General features: G+C 41.3%; 1 protein-coding gene across 1 annotated transcript in view; it reads left to right on the plus strand.

The window, feature by feature from the left end:
• The window catches only part of SPATA5 (spermatogenesis associated 5), a 234,734-nt gene that overhangs the window by 157,099 nt on the left and 67,706 nt on the right, over positions 1–9,929 (plus strand). The gene's annotated exons all lie outside the window — the stretch shown is intronic.

Below are 9,929 nucleotides of genomic sequence, written 5' to 3' on the forward strand. Positions count from 1 at the left end.
GCCGCTGTGACGCGAGCGTGTCGATGCTTGCTGGGACGAAGCATGCCCACCAGTGCGAAACGAGAGCATTGCTATTTCATGTGGGAACTTGATTAAACGTTAAACATATCCAAAAGCTTTGGAATTTTTTTTTTTTTAAATGCACCTCATATTAGCTTCAGAGAAAACTAGTTTATTACATCTTAGGTAAAAGATTTCTTCATAAACCTTGAAATTAGTGTCTGTAATTCTGTTATTACATCATCATTTACTTTGCAGTTGTAGAAAAGAGCTTCTGTTTTGAAGGAGCAGAGGCTCCCTGTCCCCACCCTCAGTGGCTCACCTACGATTCTGTAAAAGCAAAGGTCCCAGTGTCTCGAGTGAACCCATTTCCGCTTCCGTAGTAAATATTTAGAAGTAGTGTTAAGAGCACAAACTATTTAATTTATGAAGGAAAACATTTTAATTTTGATTTGAACATTTTTCCGCACAAGTCCAAAGTGAACATGTGGGTGGGTCTCGGTGTCCTGGGGCCTTCGCCACGCATGCCCTCGCCCTGGCCCTGGCCCTGGCCCTGGCCCTCGCCACACTGGCCCACGGCTCCCTGGGTGTGTTGTCAGGTCAGCCTGTGAAGGGCGCCCTGCCCCCGTCCTTTCTGCTCTTAGTTCATATTCTTCCCTGGCTGTGTTTCGGCGTTATTTTTGAAACATTCTTTTTCTTAATTTGTCAATTAATTGTCAGGCGGGGGCGGGAATAGTATACTATGGTATTTCTTGTATAATCAAATCCTGTTTAATCATCTCTATAATTACTCAAACTTTTGTTAACATTATAAGAGCAAATATAGAACTTTTTCTAGAAGCATTCAAAACACTGAAGTTAGTTTTTAAGGATACTTACTCTTTATTATGGATTTTGACTTGAGAAACAAACACACGTCCATTTTCATTCTGGAACAGTGCTCCAGTGGGTGAATTTCTCTGGAATTTTGCTGATGAAACATAAGGTATGATTATCTATTGTGTAAGGCCTCTCTTTCCTTGAGAGAAGCCACATTGTTTCCTGTAGAACTCACTCAGACTTCTGGGTTTAATCTCTTGAAATTTCTGTGTGTTTCATCTCTAAAAATATTTAGCAAATTCCATGTTTTTTTTTTTATGTAGATAGGATTGAGAAGGAGCTGTGTTCTCAAAACATGGTTGTAGATAAATGGTCTAAATTCACATTTTCCCACAAAAGTGTTAAGAACGATAGCTCACGACCTCTTTTGAACCCGTCACAGCTGACATTATGTTTACAGTGAAGAACACTAGAGAAATGATGGTCCTTCGAGCACTACGAATGGCCTTCCGTGCCACACGGCCCGGAGCTTCTGTTCGTACCTGCAGATGGGCTGTCCCCAGCTGCAGTGCGGTCCACTCCAGACCCTGCATCTCGTTTATACTAACACGTAAGTGAGAAATGCCTGATTGGCCTTCGAGCTTATGAAATTAGAGCCGCCCAACTTTAAATCTCCCCCACCCAGCTTTCCTTCCTGGACATGTTTATGCTTTCTGTGTCTCTCCATCCTTGGGCCCAGGATTATGAAACACAGTAAGAAGTCGAAAAAGAGAATACGTTTTGAGGAACTTTTTTCCAGTGAGCGTACCTAGCCGGACAGGAACCTTCGGCAGTATTTCCTGCGGGTTCTAGCAGCCTGGAAGAAGTAGACTGGGAGCAGACAGGTGGCTTCCTCACCGAAATAACTAGACGTGGTTTTTTGCAAACTCTTCAAGTCGTTAGTTCACGTCCACTGCAAGGAGGGCTTCACTTAGTGTCTCCGTGTCAGGAACGGAACTTGACGCAGTTTTTCATACATGCATTCACACATCATAAATGTCACCCTCGGCCACTGCTGTAAGAATTAGTGCCTATAGTGTTGGACAGAATGTTAAAATCGTTCGCTTGAAATAGTGTTCTTTCTAGGGGAATTTTATCAGAAAGGAAACAGGTATTCTGAGCACGTGATAGCAAAGAAAAGGGAAAGCTGAGAATTCAGTCATGTAACCACTGATTTAGCTACTGTACAGGTACATTTGGAAGTAAAGTGAATTTTTTTCAAAACTCTCTTTAGCCACTGGTGGTAGGAGACAGACTTCATGTTTATGGGGGTTCGTGCGTGGCGCACTGGGCTTTAAACGTAGCTGTGGCTGGCAGTGCAGTGGGAAGGTCCAGGGTCTCTGCTGGCATCTGAGTCCCTGCGTTTCCAGGACGCGTGAGCCAGAGTTTACTTGTTTTTTAAGATTACGTATCTATTAAGGCAGGTAAATTCTTACTTTTGGGGTTCATACTAGAATTCTTACTCTGGTTCTTCCTTTTTTGTACATTATAGACAAGTAATAAATCCCATGATTCTCCATACAGAGAAATTACAGAGAATGGAGGAGTTTAAAACCCAAAATTAGATTACCTTAAAACATTTCAGGGTTTTGAAGGAGAAAAGGTTATTGTCTCTATAATTTTGACTTTATAAAGAGATTTTAACTACATTTTAGGATTGTATTGTTACCTGATATACCAGGGCTGTGATGGTGTCTTTTTCTTAGGTCACTGGGATCAGCCAGCTTTTCTGTAAAGGCCCAGAGCGCCAATATTTGAGGCTCTGTGGACACATACAGTCTCTGTTGCGTCTCCCCGCCCTGCCATCCTCTTCCCCCTCTTTCTTCTCTCCTTCTGTTTTTTACAACCATCCTGAAATGTGGAGGCTGAACTCGAGCAGCTTCCAGAACAGACTAGGCCCCCTGGCTGTTTCAGGTGAGCCCTTAGTCCTAGACCCAGCTCCTCCCCGAACGCACCTGTGATTTGGGGCAGCCCGTCTCACTGGCCTTGGCTTCACTGCCCTTTTTTGAAGGTCACCGAATCGTCTCTTAGAGCTCGAGAATCTGAAATACCAGTACGTTTGATTTCGTTTCGTCCTTTTAGTTACAGTAAATAACTGAGTTGTGCTTCAACTCAATTTCATTAATGCCTAAGTTAGTATTACCTGTAGGGTCTGTCATATGAACTCATTGTCAGAAAGTCGGATTCTGAGTCCTTGATTTTGCCACTGATGAGACTCTGTGGTCTCAAGCCACCAGACCACTCCCAATCTCATTTCCTCTTTATCAAATTGAAGAAATGACACCACCTCTGCCTATAGCTTAAAATCACTTATTTTCTAATTGAAAGGGAGATACTGAAAATACTTTGTAAACTACAAAACATAAAATCATCATTGTGAATCATTCTTTTAAACTACATGCTTTTGTAACTGTGAATTTCAATTGTAAATTTTATTATAGGAAAATGTATTTTTTATTCAAACCCACTGGCTTAAATAACATTAGCCAACAAGGCCAGGAGTAATTAATTCTTAGCATAACATCTAGAAAGAGATTAGTACACAGTCCGTGGCTAGTTAATTAAGGCAGCAGAGCTTTTTCTAACCAGAACTCAGACCTAGATTTTGACTACACTGTTCCTTTGGTGATGGTATCAGCTTCTCTCTAGAATATAGATAACCCGGTTTCTAGCGTGGTGCCTTGCACATTGTGGCCACTCAAATATTTGCCGACGTCTCCAGGACTTTATTCTGCCTTGGCATCAGATTTTCCTGTTTGCCTCTCAGAACGTCAGAGCAAGACATCTTTTTTTAGACATGAAGGATTTCTTAAAATTTGTATGCTTTAATTTTCTAAGATAAAAACATGTTCCTGTTTCATTGTTATCAAATTGTGGAAAATCACTATAGCGCCACAATATGCAAGGACTTTAAAAAGTTACTTAGAGGCTAAGTGTTGTATTGGCTTCTGTACGAATTACCAGAACGGTGTTTCAGGGGAACTTCGTTAGGTGAAGTCAGAACATCGATGTTACAGAATGTATTGTGGTGTCAGAACGATCATTTTCTTTTGAAAGCTTGACAAAATTACAAGCTTACATCATTCAAAATGCTAAGCTTGGCTCTTCTGTAGCTAATGTGATTAAACATTCGAAGTCACAAATTCATAAGAGTGTAACCGAAGCTCTCATGATTTTAATAATAACATGGGCAGGGAGCCCTGCCGTAAGAGTTATTTTGGAGACAGATCATTCATGCATTTCTGTTTTAGTTTACAGCTGATAATGGTATGAATCGACACTGATAATATATTAATTCATCTTAGGTGAACATTGTGGCTACAGAATAATTAGCATATAGGACGATTTTAACATAAGCAACGAAAACATTGAATAAAAATTAAGGATGTAAGTTTCACTTCTGCAGGCGAGTGGCTTTTCAGAATCTGAGGCGGTTTGACATTGTCGTCGTCCGCCTGCGACAGCTGATAGAGGTTAGTGAGTAGCCATCACCTGTTCCAGTGGAAGTTGGGGGGTGCCTTCTTTTCTTCAACAGTAACGTGCTCCTCTGATTTGTGAGCTTTAGTTTCCTGGAATCTAATAGCCTTGCGTAAGAGACATCGTTTTTAATTCGAACTCTAGTTGCACTGTCTCATCGAATGCCTTCAGTCATAGCTTTTAGTTTTCCCGAAGGTTTCATTCTTGAAAAGTACTGACCTTTAGGGTCATAAGACAGAAAGAATGAAAACTGGATGCATGGCCGGAGTGATAACAGATCTGAACATACATGTCGTTGGGGCGTGGGGCATAAAGCCTGTGGGGCCGTTCCTAAGAAGTGACCGGACCGCGAGGAGAACAGCTTGTGCGTTTTTGCCATTCAGCGGATGAGGTGCAGGTGGGGGTGGGGGAGGGGTGTGTCCCTGCACAGCTGTGACGAACGTCCCTTCCTGGGCGTGAGAGGAGCTCGCTGCATGCTGAGCTGAGCTACACAGACCAGTTTGTCACTGTGGTGGCGCCTAGACACGAAGGGGCGACTGTTGCCTTCTAAATGCCCGTGTGGTCCTCACTTGTGAATGAGGCAGACAGCAGATCCAGGCACTCGGGACCACGGATGCCGCAGAGGGGCGAGGTCAGGGCTCCTTTGGAGCACACTCCCACACACACCTGCTCCGCCTTCTTTACCACTCGTCACTCACCTGTGGGGAGTTGTTCCCCGAGCTCTTTCTGGAATGGCTGAAACCTCTTATAGAGAAAATAGTAAGGGCATCGAGTGACATTGTGTTTGTTACTTGTGAATGCTTTTGACCAGGGATACTGAGGTTTTCATTCAAAAATACATCATTTCCTCTTTGTAAATAGAATACGTGCAGAGAAAATATGTATGGAGGCAGCCTTTAATTTTGAAAATTGATAAATTTTTAATATTTCTGTTTAAAATTTTGGCATCAAAATTATATTTATCACCGGTCATATGTAATAATTGTATTAATTGTATCAAAGCTAGAGTGATTTTCCACAACTATTTATGCCCTAAGGGAAAAAACGCGAAACTCCAGCCTTTAAAGATTATACTTCTGGATTTTAAGAACGAAAGAAAGAAAATGAAATTACTCTTTAATTCTTAATCTTTCACGTTTATTCCCTATTTTTAAATAAATAGAACAATATTATATAGTTTGAGTAAATTTAATAATCTGTATATTTTAGGGGCTTGTATCGTCTACTGGTATCTGTTCCTTAATAGAATAAATACACTTCCTACAGAGTTTGCTCTACAGCTTTCTTTTTTTTGATGTGATTTTTTTCCCCAACGTTTTTCATTGTAACATTAAATCTGTAAACTTTTTTCCAATTCTGACATCTAACTATCATAAAATCATATTTGCTTGTAAACATCTATATCCTTAAAAACAATAACTCTCCCATAAAATATTAACAGTCTTCAAATATGAACAACATTTCTGCAGTTTACTCAGAATAGGAACCAGAATCTTTGGCGAGCGTCGTTCTCATGCTTCTTCACGAGCTGCTCTCCAGCCACAGCCATGTGACTGGGCTACACGCTTTTGCTAGAGTGGAGTTGCACTGTCACTTCAGATGCCATCTTTATGTTAACAGGTTTTCCGCTTAGCCTTTGTCCTTCCTTGAAACTTACTGATCTTTTCCAAAAGTCTTGATCTGGATCAGCTCTATTTTAAAACGCTGGCCATAAATGATAATTCTGTTTTGACAGTTTATTATTTGTCAAATCATAAAAGCTTCAGTTTATAGGTAGGCATCCTAATGGTCGTAGACTACTAGAGGTTGTATTAGGCCTCTGAATTCTGTAAATCAGCTAGTTCTTGTTCTGTAATGATGAGGCAGTTGACAAATTCCTTAAATTTGCAGGTTTGTCACGTGAATTTCTAATGAATATTCCTAAATGCATGTCCTGCTTCCGGATCTGTTTAAAGTATATGAGATGATACCTAGAAAACACTAAAGAACCAAACATATTTGGTGGTTATGGCTCTCACTACTCCGTGTCACCCTTCTTCCCCAGGTCACACTTTTCCCTGATCTCCAAGAATGTTTTGGAGTTTTATCTGCAGCTTCAAAAAACATTACTTTGTGTTGATTCAGGTTAACTCAGCAGCTGAGCAGAGGCGGATGGATGATGCATGGCTGGAGAAAGGTTAAGAAATGATGGGAGTGTCACACACATGCACGCACACTCTTCAGTGCCTTCCTTACATGAGAAAGGTACTTGTATTTGTCTTTCTAGTAGTCTCACAGTGACCGCTCATAAAATAACTCTCCCTTTATTTTATGGGAGAGTTATTGTTTTTAAGGATATTGATGTTTACAAGCAAATATGATTTTATGATAGTTAGATGTCAGAATTGGAAAAAAGTTTACAGATTTAATGTTACAATGAAAAACGTTGGGGAAAAAAATCACATCAAAAAAAAGAAAGCTGTAGAGCAAACTCTGTAGGAAGTGTATTTATTCTATTAAGGAACAGATACCAGTAGACGATACAAGCCCCTAAAATATACAGATTATTAAATTTACTCAAACTATATAATATTGTTCTATTTATTTAAAAATAGGGAATAAACGTGAAAGATTAAGAATTAAAGAGTAATTTCATTTTCTTTCTTTCGTTCTTAAAATCCAGAAGTATAATCTTTAAAGGCTGGAGTTTTGCGTTTTTTCCCTTAGGGCATAAATAGTTGTGGAAAATCACTCTAGCTTTGATACAATTAATACAATTATTACATATGACCATAATATCTGAGAAGGAAGGGTCATTCAGATGGAAGAAGTAAAACAGGCAGAGGCGGATGGTGGGAATTGCTTCTCACACCCCAGCCTTTGAGCACCAGCCCGCGTGGAACCGAATGAATATACCGTAGCAGAAAAATAATGCTACATAGGAATACACCGGATTTTCTTGGCCAGGCTTGTTTATTGGTTTCTTGGTATAATTCTTGACTATTAGAATCCAGGTGTTAGCACATACTTTAATTAAATATTTTTAAAAGTTTGATGTCCAGAGAACAGTATTTCATATTCGGTTACTAGATACTAAAATTCTAAGCCCTCAGATACATCTATCTTTATGTACCAGTCTCCCTCCATTTTACTAATTCACCATATAGGGGTGAATTAGTATAGCGTCGTAAGACCTGCAGGAGACACTTAATAGAAGTTAAACCTTATGCTCTGGGTCGTTTGGTTCAGAGAAGTCATGGCGTACTATGTCCATGGCTTTGCCTTTGTGAGTGTCATTTCCCCTTACAGAGTGCCCTGCCCCCTCAGCCCGATGAGCTCTGGCTCATTCTGCAAACACAGAACTGGAGTTGTCGTCCCTTAGGCAGGTCCCTGACCTTTCCGCACCTCCTGGGCAGAGTTGGTGGTTGCCTCTTTGCACTCCCATATCTCAATCGCTAGGTCATAAGCTCCTCGAGGGCAGGGAGCAAGTCTGTTTATCTTTGTATCGATCTAACCTGCATACAACGCTTTGTGCGTAGTATGCGCTCAGTATATGATTGCTGAATACATGGATAAAGGACCATGTAGGGATCAGTGCCATCTTTTAGTGAATCCAGCCGTACCCCAGGTTTAGAAACGTGTGTTCCATCTTTACATGCATATTTTAGGTGGTCGTCGGTCAGTACCTAGACTGTCTCCACCCACAGGGCTAGTAGAGTTATTGAAGAAGAAGTTGTGTTGAATCGGGGAACAGAGTTAAGATCAAGCAAGAAGGTGGCCCAGATCTCGGCTAGACCGAAATTGAATTTTATAGTATTAAATCACGTGAACAAATGCAACTGTTTTTATTGGATAAGTCACATCAATAAGTACAACTATTTCTATGAGAGCAAGGCATTACGCAAAGCTTAGTGGTGGGTTCTCTGTTACGGAAAACTCATGCAAGCATACCTCGTTTTATTGCACCTTGCAGGTACTGTGTTTATTACAAATTGAAGACTTGTGGCGACCTGCGTTAATAAGCAAGTCTGTTGGCGCCATTTTTTCAGTAGGCTCATATAATGGTTAGCATTTTTTAGCAATAAAGTATTTTTTAATTAAGGTATGTACCTTTTTTAGACATAGTGCTATTGCACACGTAATAGACTACAGTATAGTGTAAACATAACTGTTATGTGCACTGGGAAACCAAAACATTTGTGTGGCTCGCTTTATTATGGTATTGGCCTTATCACAGTGGCCTGGAACCGAACCTACAACATCTCCCAGGTACGCCTGTAGTCTGGTTTACGTAGCAAAACATAAGCGTATGAAAAGTGATTAAACGTCTCCGCAGTTTTAAACATTAGTTCAAAATACGAGAAGAGGTGCCAGATGATTTTACAGATCAATTTAAAAGCAAAAGCAGAACCACCGTGTGACTCCTGCTGGTCTAGTGTGTCGCCCTCCTCCACAAAACGCAGCGGGAGTACCGGATGGCATCCATAAATAAGATTCAGCTGGGGAGCATCTGCGAGGCAAAATGGCATCTAAAATGCCCACTTTTTCCGGTTAAAGCATGGATGATTTTGCATTCCAGGGGACTTTTGACAATACCTAGCGACAACTGGAGAGAGGTATTGCTTAGCAACGAGTGGGTAGAGGCCAGGATTGCTGCTAAACATCCCACAGCGCACAGGACAGCCCCCTCACGACAAGGGGCGGTCTGGCCCCGAACCATAGCCTCGCTGGGACTGAGAAACTCGCTGCTGGGGTCGCAGAACAGTGCCAGGAGGAGAGAGAAAGCGGCGTGGTTTGTTGTCTGTGTTCATTTAATCATTTTAAAAGTGCAATTAGTATTTGATTCGTACGAGTGATATACACAGAAGAAATAAAACCCTGCCTTTGGATATTGCTGTCACGCATTACCAGCTCCACGATGCCAGCCTCACCTCTGTGAGAAGGAGCGTCTTAACCTGTTGATGGGTTTGGACGAAGGAACGAAGCTGCCCACCTTGGCCCGTTCTGGGCTGTGTTTCCTTGGGAGCGGGGCCTTCTCCAGGGCCATAAGCTCATGGGGAAGACTGTGCCCTGAGCGTGGGGGTGGGGGGGCCTGCCCAGACCGAGTAGATGGGCGCATCTAATTCAGAGCCCGTGTGTCTATACAGACGAGTTGCATTCTCAGTAAGAAAACGCATATTTTGACATGTCGATGTCCATGTTTCTTAACTCCTCTGTGTTTTCGCCCTTTCCTAGCACTCTGGGGCTTTTCCTTCTCCCCCGCCCCATCTTTGATTAGGCCTGTATGTCAAGTAAATAAACCAGTCCATTAAAAAAATTACAATTCGGCATTAAATTTAAACATAAACATAGATTATAATAGAATATTTGCTTAATATTTCTAAAGTACTCGTGTGAGTAAATAAGAAAAAAATCTAAGCTTTTTCTGAAAAAGCACATTTGTGTTTTGCTTGCTCAGTCATTGAATAACTTTAGTTCCTCTGAGGATACCAGTAGAGGCCATGTGAAAACAAGTGGTCTTGGAAACCTGAAGCTTCTAGTAACTCTTCGCTGAAATGTGATTTTGTGGGAGAATGATGAACTTTGCAGATCATCACAGGGACGGCACCCCAGCT

The sequence above is a fragment of the Pteropus alecto genome, unplaced genomic scaffold (genome assembly GCF_000325575.1).
Source record: "Pteropus alecto unplaced genomic scaffold, ASM32557v1 scaffold17, whole genome shotgun sequence".
Lineage (NCBI taxonomy): Eukaryota > Metazoa > Chordata > Mammalia > Chiroptera > Pteropodidae > Pteropus > Pteropus alecto.